The sequence below is a fragment of the Megascapheus bottae genome, chromosome 4, assembly GCF_031878675.1.
Source record: "Megascapheus bottae isolate mThoBot1 chromosome 4, mThoBot2.hap1, whole genome shotgun sequence".
Taxonomy (NCBI): domain Eukaryota; kingdom Metazoa; phylum Chordata; class Mammalia; order Rodentia; family Geomyidae; genus Megascapheus; species Megascapheus bottae.
Window position 1 is genome coordinate 7,364,378 of NC_143512.1, and position 13,925 is coordinate 7,378,302.

Here is a 13,925-nt window from a genome sequence, read left to right on the forward strand (position 1 = left end):
TAGCTGACACTTCTGTTTCCCATTGGAAGACTTTCTCAAAGAATATAGTCATATACTGTCTGTGTTTTGAGCCTTCCATCTTGTCATAACCACTGGTGAACCGTCCACTGATCTGTTTCTTTGATAGGGAAATGCTCATTGAAAAGATTGGGTCAGTAGATTGGCCAGCCCTCCCTGGAGCCATTGTCAGTCTGTTCTTACTTAACTGTCTTCTAGCCACAGAAACCTGTTGGTGATAGATCCCAAGTAGAACCTCCCACTTACATTCTAGTTCAATAACCACAATTGAGAACTTTGAGTGCCTATATGGATCACCCACTTTCCACAGTCATTTTAACTTACCCCTGTAAGTTAGGAAATGTTATGGCCATTTCACAGACAAAGAAACTTGTCTCCATGTGGAGGAAAAAAAAAATTGTACAAGGTCTAACCATTAACAAGTGGCAGAGTCAGAGCTCACCTTTGACCATTTTGTCATCCAGACTCTGCATGATTTCTTTTTTACGGGTAGAAGCTTTATCTACTTCCAAAGACTTCATCTATCTTTTCTGACATTTATTTAAAAAGTAAATAAATAAAAGGTTTCAAGCTGAAGGCCACTTGGGTGGCTCATGCCTGCAATCCTGGTAACTCAGGAAGCTAAGATAAGAGGACGTTTGAAGACAGCTCAGGCAGGAAAGTCCATGAGACTCTGTCTCTAACTATCATCAACAAAACTAAAAAATAAAAGCTGATGGTGGAGCTGTGTCTCAACTGGTAGAGTATTTACCTAGGCCTTGTCTTCAAGCCCCAGGATCAGTGCACACATGCAAGCACGCACACACACACAGATTTCATACATATAGTTATGCCAAACACTATGGTTTCTACTTTTATAGAATCTAGTGCATTTCGAGTTTATTTAAGAATCATGACTATGCCAACTTTACATGCTTGGTGTGATAGTCAACCCTGTGTATACTTAGAAAGTGCCTGGATTCCTTCTCCATGGGACTATTTTTTTTTCCTGTATCTTAACCCACATTTCTCATTATTTTCAGGGATTGAGAATTCTTCGACATTCAGTTAAAAGCCATTGTCTATTTCATGCCAACACAGTGCAAACTTTAATTCTTTCTGCTTATATACCAAACATATAGATGTTTAGAAGTGGCTGGAAGCTTGTCCATCATTTGCTGTCCAAATTCAGGTAGCATTTGAGAAGGGCATCCTTTAAGGAGACATAAGATTCCCAGTGCAGACAATAGAGAAGTACAGGAGTTATAAGGGAAGGCATTAAGATAGAAATGTTGAAGGAAAAAAAAGCCATAGTTATTGCCTTCTACAGTGTGGTCATCAATGCAAATTGACCCTCAGGTGACAATGCCCAGTCCTTTGTGCCTTTACCCTTCTTGTTGGCCAAACTAACTAGGAGCATAGGCCTTTCTTGCTTATGTTTGCATCCCACAGGCATGCACTGCCTGCCAGCATCTGTATAAGCCCCCAAGTTACAATAGGCGCATGAAAGACATAAGCTCTGCCCACATAGAACTTGGCAGTCTGTTGTTTGGACAAGGTGTAAGTCAATGAGTTTACATGTAAAGCTCACACTGTGACAAAGGCTGCAGAAGAGAGGTGGGAGGTGCCTAAGAGAGCAAGAGATGCAGAAGATTCAGTCCATTTGAAAAGAGAAGAGAATAATTTCCTAGGCAATTTACGATGAAGTAGGAGGCAGGTAGTGGGAAGGCAGGAAGAGTATCCCAGACAGAGGACACATACCATGGGGCAGTAGCACAGGAGAACACAGAATGGATGGAAGGCTGGAATTGCTGGAGAGAGATAGGGTACCAGCCAGCTATGGGTAGTAATGCAGGTCTCGTTAAGAATAAGCCTCATTAAGGAACTTGTTCTTCCACTGAGAGTCAAGCAAGGCCTTTCTATTGTGCACAGGTGATTTATTTTTGAAACAGCCCTTCTTTTCTCAGAGAGTTGCATCTAAGACAGGACCCAAGAAGCCAGAGGGATAACCCATACAGTTCTCAGTCTTCCCTGCTGGCAGTTAGAAGGCAACTCACATTTTGTCAGTTTGCCATGTTATCCTCCACCCTCCTGACTGCCTCTCTTTTGGTAAATGCCAAGGTGCCCTTTCTTCAAGGTGAATCATCCCATGAGTGATTAAGATGTTCAGAGGGTCATACAACCTGACAGCTCCCTATTATACAAAAGAAAAGATAAGCTTCTGATTAGTCTTGAGGTGGAGGAAGCCAAGATAGAGTACACCTGTCAGCACTGCTTACCACCTATAAATCATGACCTCAACCTTCCATGCAAGCATTGGGCCAGAGAGACAAAGAAGTGAGTAGGGTTGATTAGTGGCACAGAACTATATAAAAAGCCCCCACTCTTCTCTGAAGCAGGATTTGCTGTGCCATCCATGCAAAGAAAACCAGATCTCCATGCCCAGAGAAATGACGGAGACAAATGCCCCCTGGCTCCTAGAAGGCATAATTTGTTTCCTGGGCATTTACTAACAGCTTTCCCTGCTAATCTAACAATAGCAGCTACAGAAGCTCTCCCCGGTTCCAAGGGGAAGTATGCTCGGTATTACCATTGCTGTATGTTTGATCTGAGATTTTCCCCTTGTGTAATCAACATAATAATCATGGTTATTATTATTGCCATTTTTCTTTTTTTTCATGCACTGGATAAAAGTCAACTGTGGTTAACCTTCCATCTCACTCTCTAGGAGATGGAAGGAGTGACAACACAACTAGGACAAAACAACATTTGGGGATGGGGAAGACTTTTATTAAACAGAGCTAGTCAAAGGATACTCACTGGAGATTTAAAGGCTTAATTGAGTGAACAGTGCCCAGATTATTCTCATTGCATTTTATGTTGTGTAAAATAACCAAGTAGCTTTCAGAATGTTAGATCCTGGCAGATTCCAGCTGGAGAAGCTCCAATCTGGAGTTAACTATTAACTTGTGTGGCAAATCACAAAAGACACGGTCTTGTGCTTTTTCTGGGCTCTTCTACCCTGAGTGGACAACACAAGAAAGAATGCTTTCTTCCCACAATAGACAAAGGAAGTCTCTATTCTGAGTGTGGGGAGGGCTTTTGGTGAGTGGTATGGCATTGAAAGGAGCATGAGTGTGTCCAGCCTCAAGATTCCTGCTGATGATGGAGGGCCCTTTTTATCCACAGTGGTGGGTTATACCAAGGAACATGTGCTCCAATTATGCCCTACCCCAATTATGCCCTACCCCAGAGTATAGACAGCCAGCTGAAATTTTTCTTTTTTTATTCTTTTTCTTTTTTTGGGGGGAGGGGTCGTGGGGCTAGAACTCTGGGCTTGGGTACTGTCCCTGAGCTCTTCAGCTCAAGGCTACTGACCTATACCTTGAGTCACAGTCCCACTTCCCATTTTCTAGAGATTAATTGGAGATAAGACTATCACGTTCTTTAATGCTTGGGCTGGCTTTGAACTGTGATCCTCAGTTCTCAGCCTCCTGAGTAGCTAGGATTACAGGCATGAGCCACTGTACCTAGCTTTTTTTCATCAGTCCTGGGGCTTGAACTTGGGGCCTGAGCACTGTCCTTGGGCTTTCTCAAGACTAGGGGTCTGCCACTTGAGCCACAGAACCACTTCCAGCCTTTTCTGTGTATGTAGTACTAAAGAATTGAACCCAGGTCTTCGTGCATGCTAGGCAAGCACTCTACCACTAGGCCAAACTCCCGGCCCCCCAGTTGAAATTTCTTAGGACCCAAAATATAAGAAAAGCAGTAAGATGGAAATGTGAGTGCCAAAGGAACACATGCCCTTGATGCTGGAGAATTAAATAATTGCTTGATTATTGTATAAGAAGAAAAATTTTTTTCAGGAGAAATGCAAGGCAGATTTACCCCCACTTACCTTCCAGGGCAGTGGGCAAAAATCCTACTCTGGAAGAGATAGACTAGGAAGGCTCTGGGTCAAATCTCAGCTCTCTTTTATATGATTTTGATACTTTTACTCAAGCTCTCCCATGATCAGCTTTACCATCATTGAAGTAGACATGATCTTACTAAAGTTTTACCTCATAGGACTTGTTATCAGGGGAAAAAATACCCTAGCCCAAAGTCTGGCTTTTATTAGTAACCACTTACTAGGTCCAAATCAGGAGTAATGAATGCTCAAAACAGATAACCGAGAGGCTTTAGTTGTTGGAGTTGGACAGAAATGAATTAGTCCAGGGAAGGGACTTCCAGCTTGCTCATGTTGCCTGAATTTACCGAGCTAAATCACATCAGCATCAGCATTTAAAATTCTTTAGTGTTTCTAGCATTGGGCCAAAGGAAATTTCCCATTAAAGATTCTTTTTTAAAAGAAATTCATTGTAAAGGTGATATATAGAGGGGTTACTGTTACATGATTCATGTAATGAGGACATTCCCTTTGGAAAAGTGTTACCCCCTCTCTCATTCTCTACCAGGTTTTCCCTTCCAGAATTCCCTCTCTCCAAAGTTGTATAGTTCATTTCCAATACAGCGTCTAGTGGGTTTCACTTCACAGTTGGTTAATTGTTTGTCTCACCATTTCTGTGCTTCCTTCCTCTTCCCTTCCCAAATCAGATAAACTTACATACAAGACAAAGGGTACAGAAATCAAAAACAGTGACAAATCAGAATAAATCAAATAAGAAGGAAAAAAACACAAACTGTATCATTAAAAAAACTCCTTTCTTAAAGTTCATTTCCATAAGCAACATATTGTATGATCTTATGCACAGAACTATTACACCCTGTGATCCTCTCCTTCAAAAAAACCAAAAAAACAAACTATAAGGCCAGGTGCCAGTGGTTTATGCTTGCAATCATAGTTTAGCTACTTGCTGAGAAATGAGGGTTGGATCTCAGGAAAGAAAGTCTGAGATTCGTACCAAAAAGCCAGAAGTGGAGCTATGGCTGAAGTGCATACATGCACCTCAATAAATAAAGAAGGTAGTAAAAGAATCTTATTTGGGACTAGTGCAGGAGGTAGGCGGGGCTCCCATCGCCTCATGCCTGGTTCTGGCAGACCAGTGAACTTGGGAGCTTTCCCTGAGCTAAGGGAGGTTATTAGGAAAAGCTGCTGTATGGTCTCTATGAGTGGATCTGAGGACGGGCACGGTTACCTACAAAGTTGTTCCATGTCAGCTCAGGGTTCTGGTTGAAAAAAAATTTTTTTTGCTTTAAATTCCTTGCCTGAACCTTCAACTCCAGTCATCCGATGCATAATTCTCCCCTGAGCAAGCAATCCTCTCCTCTGGGCCCAAGAATATGTTGGCAGAGTGTCTATATTTTTATTAGCAATAAAAACCTTATGATTAGTAGCCCACTCTTCCTCAAATAAATATAAAAGCTTTCTCTCTGTCCCTCTCCCTCTCCTCTCCCTACCCCCTTCCCCCCCTCCTCCTCCTCTCTCCTCTCTCCTTTCTCTCTCCTGCCAGTTCTGCAGCTTGAATTCAGGGCCTGAGTGTTGAGACACAGCTCCATTTCCAGTTTTTTTGTTTTGTTTTGTGCTTTTTTCTTAGAATCTTATGGAATTTCCTGCCCTGGCTGGCTTTGAATCTAGATCTTCAGTCCTCAGTCTCCTAATTAGCTAGAATTACAGGCATGAGCCACTAGTACCCAGCTCAAAGTTTGCTTGACTTTCTGTTTGTCTTGAGCACTACAAAGAAAACCTTTTTCACCATTTCATTATTAGGCCTCAAAACATTTTTTGCAGTTCAGATACCACACTGAATACTGTAGTTGACTTTCCAGAAATTTATACCTTATTTCTGTAGAAATTATCCTGCCAGTATCTCTAGTAAGTTCTGGAAAAAACAATGCAAATCATCCAGGTTCGATTCAATTGTTCTTTATTTCTGTTTGCTAACACTGGGTTTTTGTATAATTCCTGGTAATAAGCTTTTTAGCTACAACTCATGCAGATGATTGTAATTGGCATAAGTTCATTCTGGGAAGTAATATATAATATATATTATATATGAACATTTGCAAGCAACAGATATATTGAGAAACAGAAATTCCAAACAGTCTGCACTTAGCTTGCTGAAATCTGCAACCTTAAAAAATGAAAACAGCTCACTATAACTCACGATCTAGATTTATCTCGTTTCCTATAATTCAAGACAAAAAAAAGTACATGCCTATATATAAAACTAGACTAGAATGTGATTTTATTTTTTGTTTTTCTTGCTAATCCTAGGGACTGAACTCAAGGCCTGAGCACTGTCCTTGGACTTTCCTCAAAGCTAGTGCTCTACCACTTGAGCCACAGCACCACTTCCAACCCATGTGTGTGTGTGTATATATATATATATATATATATATATATATATATATATATATATATATATACACATTGCCAAGGAATTGAACCTGGGGCCTTGTGCATGCTAGGCAAGCACCCTTGGCCAAACTCCTGACCTAGAATGTGATTTTTAATTCAAGATTCTCAGGAAAAGAAGAATACATATAGTTGGGGAGAGTGTTGCCTCAGATGCCTTTAATTAAACAGCTATATATACTGTTTAGAGAGAAAGGGGTTGTCTGTCACCTTGATTTGTTTTCGTGCTGAACTGTAACATGGTTCTATTCTCCTCTAGCTTGCCTTAATTCATTTTAGCTTCTGTGAGTGATTTTTACTGTTAAGATAGTACAATTTTGTACGTTTGTATAACCCTTGATTGCCCATTCTGTACACTGGAAAAGCTATTTTTTGCCTCCAGTTTGAGACTCTTACCTGTTTCTCTAGGAGAATTCATAGAAACCCTGAGAAAATCTAAGGCTTCTCTGGCTCTAATCAAGACCTGGGGACCAGTCCCAGTTTCCTGTACCCCCAAACAGTCTCAACTATCTGTCAGCATGCCTTCAAGAACCAGATGTGTGGTTTGATCCTTGGTTCAGCATCAAAGCCAAGGCTCTGCCTTTTGAGGACTTGAAGACAAGAATCTTACTTCCTAATTTTCTCCCCTTGAGAAATTTACATCTCCTCCTGCCTCTTCTGGATAAGCCTCCCATTGTTCAAATGGCAGCAAATCATTTTTCTTCCCTGTGTCTTTCTTCTTGGCACATTCTTATCCTGTCGATCAATAAATTACCCCCTGCCAAGCTCCAGCAGTCTGGCTCTGTCCTTCACCACTTACCTTTTCCATGTGTGTTTCAAAAAGGGCTCATTATTATTTTTTTAATCTCCAGCAAAACCATCTCTTTATTCCCCTTGTTTTGCTTATCTGTTTAACTTCTGAACCCAAATCTATAGGTGCCTCCCAGGTCTCTGCTTCATACCCTTTACTGTCAGAAGCTCTTGAGACACCCACTGGAACTGCATCCTCTCTGTCTGATTATCCTGATTACACCAGGATAAGGAAATGGGGTTTGCAGAGCTGAAGTAAGGAATACCATAGAAGAGCCAGACAGGGAGTTGGCTGTCAGGTCATCAGAGTCTGGTACCGTCTAGGAAGGATGAAACCTCCTATCAGAGTTGTGTCCCAGCCTTCTCTGAGGACTGACGTTAACCATCACTTAAAGCACCTGCCTGATTATGTGCCTGGGAAGCTTTAGTTTGCTTGATGAGTTGATACACAGCAGGCCCACAGCCAGCCCCAAGTACTGATATTATTGTAGGATGCAAGTGTTAAATGCATACCCACACACACTTCCCGTACTTGAGAGGGTCTGGAGGTTGCAGCTACACTGAGGTGAAAGAAAAGTAGTTCATATCTAGCCAGGCATCATAACTGTGTCTTGTTTAGGCAACTTACAGCAACTACTTAGTAGTACCTGTCTAGGAAACGTTACATGATAACAATGAACCAACCTAAAGACAGAGACCAAAGTATTTCCTATTCCAAGAACTACTATTTGGCCTTGGACAAAACAGGTTCTTTCTCGCCAGGGGCTAGCTATCCCAAGTTGCCTTGAAACTCACTGTGTAGCGCTAGCTGTCCTCAACCTCTCCAATGCATCTAAAATGGGTTTTCTGTAATTATTTTAAACCAAGTTATATAAATGAATACCCTGGTTGATGTGTTGATAACTTTCCTGTATCACTGTGTTTCCCAGAATCTGGGATTTTTGTTTCTATTGATACAAGACACAGCCTTAAGTAATATTAATACTTCTCACACTTTTGTTAATCATGATATTTTTTTCTTTTTCATTGCAAGCTAGCAGTGATAAGTCTTTCCAAGTGACCATACCTGGCTAGAAATTGAAGCACAGTTATTTCAGTATTTGTCTTTTTGTACTTTGATTTTTGGGGGCAATTCCTAGAAAACTAATTTACCATGCATTTCAATTCCCTCTCAAAAAGAAATTTAGTTAGCTGCAGACTAGATCCTTTTAAAGAAAAACACAGCAGTACAGGTACTACAGATAAAGAAAGCAAAAGTTCTAAGGTTTGGCAAGCACTCTTCTAGCTTTCAGTTACTTGGGAGTCTTTTTAAAAATCAGTATTCACACTTACCCAAGACTGAGTTCGAACATTTCAAGTCTGTGCTATGTGTGTTTTCTGTTTCTTCTGTTAGAGCTTTCTGGTGGTTCTTATAAAAAGCCAGTTTAGAGATCTCTGAAGGTTATTTATTTTTAAAAGACATTTCTCAGTCTTCTCAAGAAACATTTGCTGAGTATCTACTCTGTGTCATGTCCCCGGGGTAGAGAGACAAGAGGAAGTTCACAGAGTCAGGTGCAGGTACCCTGCAGCTTGTTACAGTTGAAATGTTGCTTTTAACCAGGTGCCAGTGATGACAGCCTGTTACCCTAGATACTAAAGAGGCTGACAGCTAAAAGTTCGAAGCCTACCTTGAAAGGAAAGGTCCAAGAGACTTCATCTCCAATTAACTAGCAAAATGCTAGACTGAAGGTATAGCTCAAGTGGTAGGATGTCAGCAGTGAGCAAGAAAACTGAGCACCTTAGCCTGCAGACTCTGGGTTCAAGTCCTAGTGAGATACGGGAGAGACAGGGAGAAAGAGAGAGAGGGAAAGAGAGGTTTCATCTTTTCAGTTTTCTCGCCGGTCCTGGGGCTTGAACTCGGGGTCTAGGCACTGTCCTTGGGCTTTCACAAGGCTTGAGCTCTACCACGTGAGCCACAGCACCACTTTGAGCTTTTTCTATGTATGTGGTACCGAGGAATCAAACCCCAGTCTTCGTGTATGCTAGGCAAGCACTCTACCGCTAGGCGAAACTCCCAATCCAGAAAGAGAGAGGTTTCTATGCTAAATCACAACCTGAAAAAATATAAAATGTTAAAAAAAGTATAAAATGTTTTAAGTTTGTGACCATCTTTTAGTTATTTCAGGCACTGAACTTACCATCACATACTTTTTTTTTCCTCTCCAATTTGATTTTTAAAGCTTTATATAGCCTATAAATCTTGTTTATACTTGAGGCAACATAACTTTGCTTCTAGCTCTGCCTACCTCAGCTACATGACCTCATGATTTGTTTTCATGTAACCTCTCTGAGCTTCTATCCTGAAGGGTCTATAAAACATTTATAGCCGCAACTGTGCAGGATTTTTGTGAAGCCTAAAGGAATCCGTGGCTGTAGAGCAATTGGGAAATTGTGAGCATTTGAATAAGGGTCAGCACCAAACTTGGTTCCAGAGTCATCCCCTAAACTTGGACTGGATCAACACTAAATCCCATAAATCCTCAGATCTCCTGTTTATTTTTTTAGGAACTGTATAGAGAATGATAACATGGTGTAAATATGTAGAATGTAAAGAAGAAAATAGATAGTATGAAGATGTGCCTCTCCGCAGAAGTGTGAAGGGCCATATCTTTTTTTTTAAAATTACATTTCTCTGAACTTTATTAGCTCATTGACCAGTGCACAGTGAGCTCCACTCAGTCTGGAAACTGAGCAGTTCTTGGCCTCACCCCACTTGATACTCCTGGGCCCCTTAGTGCATGCAATTGCAGTGGCCAGCATTATTCAAATATGCCTCCCTCTCTTTTTCTGTTGTATGCCATGCATATAGAATTGAAACCACAGAGTAAATGCATATGTGATGCATCTTGATACGTTATTATTATTCCTGGGTGACTCGTCATATGGGTACTCAGCAGAATGACAGGTAGAAGCCAGGTACAGTAATTTGATTTTCAATGTCTCTGTTGTCCTCTGAATAAGTGTTTCTCTTCCCTTCTCTCTTTTTTTTTTCAATCCTGGGGTTTGAACTCAGGGACTGGGTTCTCTTCTTGAGCTTTCTCAAGGCTAGCACTCTACTACCTCTGGCTTTTTCTTTGTATGTGGTATCAAGGAATCAAACCCAGGGCTTTGTGCATGTTAGGCAAGCACTCTACCACTAGGCCAAATTCCTAGCCGCCTTTTCCTTTTAAGTTGATTTTCTTAAGTGTACCCTCAGACCTTTCTGTGTCCTCAGTAGCCTTGTCTATTGATGAAAAGAACTGATAATCCTTCCCCATCTGGAAGAAATAAAAGGGAATGGAGTTTCCAGTCCTGGAGTCAACCCCAGAAAACCAGAGCCTGCAACACTGCCAACCCTCCTCCTGCTCTCTACCAGTCTGTAGTTCACACTTCACAAAACCATGTGGCAATAGAGCAGTCAGGGAGGTGGTGACATCTAGAAACCTGCAGGGAAGTTGTAAGGTCCAGAGGTGGAAAGAGCAAACCCAGCATGTAGCTGTGGAAGAAAGACCCAGATATTCGTGGGGAATGCCCACACTCCACCATGAGGAGCTCAGAGGCTCAGTGAGTGTTCATTCAAATTGAACCAAACACAAATCACCCCTAATGGGGTATTCTGGGAGAAATAAATTACCTACTTTGATACAGTTCAAGATAAAGGCTTATTTTAACAAGATTTACTCATGGAACGTGCTTTAGCAATCTGGGTTTGAAAAGAATATGATCGGACTGAGATATAACTCAGTTGTAGAGCATTTGCTTAGCATATTCAAGACCCTGAATTCGATGTACAATACCTGAAAAGATAAGGGGGCAGATGAAAGAAGGGAGGGAATACAGAAAGAGAGGAGAGGAAGGAAAGTGAGGGAGGGGAAAGGAAGAGGAGAGGAAACAGAGAGGAAAAAGGAAAGAAAAAAAATGGGATATGATAGCCTTGAAAAGGGCTCCTAGAGCTTCTGTCACTGGGAGGAGCTTCTCAGGCAAGGTAATTAAGTGGGCTCATTGCCCAGGCAATGTGAAAAGGACATTTTAACTATCTTCTAAACAAAATAGTGACCAATTGTGCTTTGCTGCCCTTGAACAGGGCACTGTTAGAATTTAGGTTGAAGCACTAAGAAGATAAGAGAATGGTGACAGGCAAAACTATGGCAGGTGGAAGAAGGGAGCTAGACATCTCTTAAAACTTTCCATCCAGTTGGGACCAATTTGAAATGAGCAGAGCTTTGGCAGGAGCTTGAGTGGAAAGTACAGACATATGACGCACTGTGTGCAGAACTCATTAGAAATATGACAGGCCAAAAGCTAGACACAGGGGACTCACACCTGAGATCCTAACCACCCACGAGTCTGAAATCTGAGGATCCCATTTCAAAGCCAGCCCAGAAAGGCAAACCTGAAATATATGTCAGAATCTTTGGAAGTGGAGGAGTGGCTCACGTGGTTAGAGTACCAGCCTTGAGCAAAAAAAGCTAAAGGATGGGTCCGTTATAGGGGCTGGCCTTGACTGCTGTCCTTCTGTCCCTGCTCGTTTCCCTCTTCGCTGATAGTCAGGGTAGGAATGACATACTTGAGCTAAATCAGTCTGCTAAAGGACGTCGTCATTGGTAAAGATGGGGAAAGGACCAAACAAATAGAAGAAGCCAGAAAGGCAAGGCATGCTCTCCCATACTCCTGATGCTTGCCAAGTCTCTATTACATTTCTCAACATCCATTTCAGTCCTGAGAAATGTTTGTTCTACAATAATCTATTTTAGGTTTTATTTGACAATAACCAGGGCTTGAACTCCAGGCCTTGCATTTGCTAGGCAGGCACTATGCTTTTTAAGCCACACTACCTATCTTGTTTTAGTTCTTTGGGGGATAAGCTCTGGCTAACCTGGACAATAATCTTCCTATTTTATGTCTCTTGTATAGCTGGAATGAAAGGTATGTACCATCACAGTGAGTCTCCTGAATTATATGCCCAGGCTAGCTTTGAACTGTGGTATTCTTGATTTCTGCCTCCTCAGTAGCTACAGAGCCCAGCCTTGTGTTGGTTGTTATTATCATTCTTGTTTAAATCAACTTGAGTCTTGAAATCTCAAGTGCTCTGAATAGAATACTACTTCTCTTTCCTGACCTGACTTCTCTATCCATTTTCTTGTTTCTCAGATTCCCTCTCCCTTTCCTCTTCCCTCAATCCAGGATTTTCCTTCCTCCACCTCGCAATGATGGATTCCAGGTATGCATCATCATGCCCAGCCATCCTCTTTTCTTTCCCCTTTCATCTCTTGGCTTCTGATCTTTGTCTCTTCCTGCTCTTTCTCATGGAAAGTAGCAAACTCGATCCTCTGGAGGTTTCTCTCCCTCACCCACTGCACAAAACAAGTGCATTTCCCAGCTTGGTGAAACTCAAATTCAACTCTGCCACAGGGGCCAGAAGATTTCAAATGTCTCTTATTCCAGATCCAGACTTAAAGCCCAGCCTTTTTCTCCATCTAAACTCACCCATCCTTCTTCTGAACAGCCTCTTAACCCAAATCCCCCTTATCAAAAACCCTCAGTTCGTTAAGATCCCACTCTCACACAGTATTATCTATCTCAGAATGTCTCTTCAGAAGAGAAAGGGACTGGTAGCCAGAAGGTGGCACAAGGTGAGGAAGCCACACTGCAGTTCAAATCAATTTGTTTGAAAAACAATTATCTGGGGATTATAGTTGATATAGGATCTAGGCTATTCTCAAGGTGAATCCTTTAGAAGCTATATGAACAGAAAGCACCTGTCCTCTTTGGCAGAATAGAAGTCAGTGCTTTGAAGCCGTGTATTAGTAAAAAAAACCATTTGCACAAACCATCACTGAAGGGGTAAAGTGGGAGGGGCCTCTCCCCCCCGGAGGGGCGGGGCTGAGAAATTTCCTCCAATAGCTGGAGGATCAGAAGTAGCCTGCTCCCTTATTCAGGAAAGCAGATTAAAGCTCCCACACTGCGGATACTCTATGTCTGATGGCTGCTGAACTTTTCTTTTGAAGAATCCAGAAAGTCCAGGCTAGAAAGAAGAATCTGTGTTTTTTTTTTAATGGGTCTTAATTAGTGGCTGGAGGTGATCATGTGCACAGGTGATCCTTCTCAGGCTGCCCAGTAGCTAGGACCAGGGGCCATGTGAGAGGAAGTAAAAGAATCCTGCTTTTGCTGAGACATTAGCTGTGGTGACTTCATTTCTTTTGTTTATTTATTATGAAAGTACCACGGGCCCAGGAACGTGGCCTAGGGCGTAGAGGGCTTGCCTAGCATGCATGAAGCCCTGGGTTTGGTTCCTCAGTACTACATACACAGAAAAAGCTGGAAGTGGAGCTGGGCTCAAGTGGTAAAGTGATAGCCTTGAGAAAGCCCAAGGACAGTGCCCAGGCCCTGAGTTCAAGCCCTAGGCTGGTGTGTGTGTGTGTGACAGAGGGGGGGGAGGGAGGGAGGGAGGGAGGCAAGGAGGTAGGGAGGGAGAGGGGAAGGAAGGAAAGGAAAGAGAAAGAAAACAAAAGTACCACATATTTCTAGCAATACATCAAGCAATACTGTGCTATGGCCTCTTACCCACAGATAGATAACATCGCTACTTTGATATACTTGTTTTCATATCTTTGTATGTAGAGTACATTGTACATAATACACATTGGATAGGATACATAATATATTATCTATAATTATGAGCATTAATGGATGAATAGATATTATTTTGTTTTTACAAAATTGAATCCATGCTATATACATTACTCAGTAACATAAGTAGCCC

The 13,925-nt window shown here is 41.8% G+C and overlaps 1 protein-coding gene across 5 annotated transcripts in view; it reads left to right on the forward strand.

The window, feature by feature from the left end:
• The window catches only part of Ppp2r2b (protein phosphatase 2 regulatory subunit Bbeta), a 419,132-nt gene that overhangs the window by 341,603 nt on the left and 63,604 nt on the right, over window positions 1–13,925 (forward strand). The gene's annotated exons all lie outside the window — the stretch shown is intronic.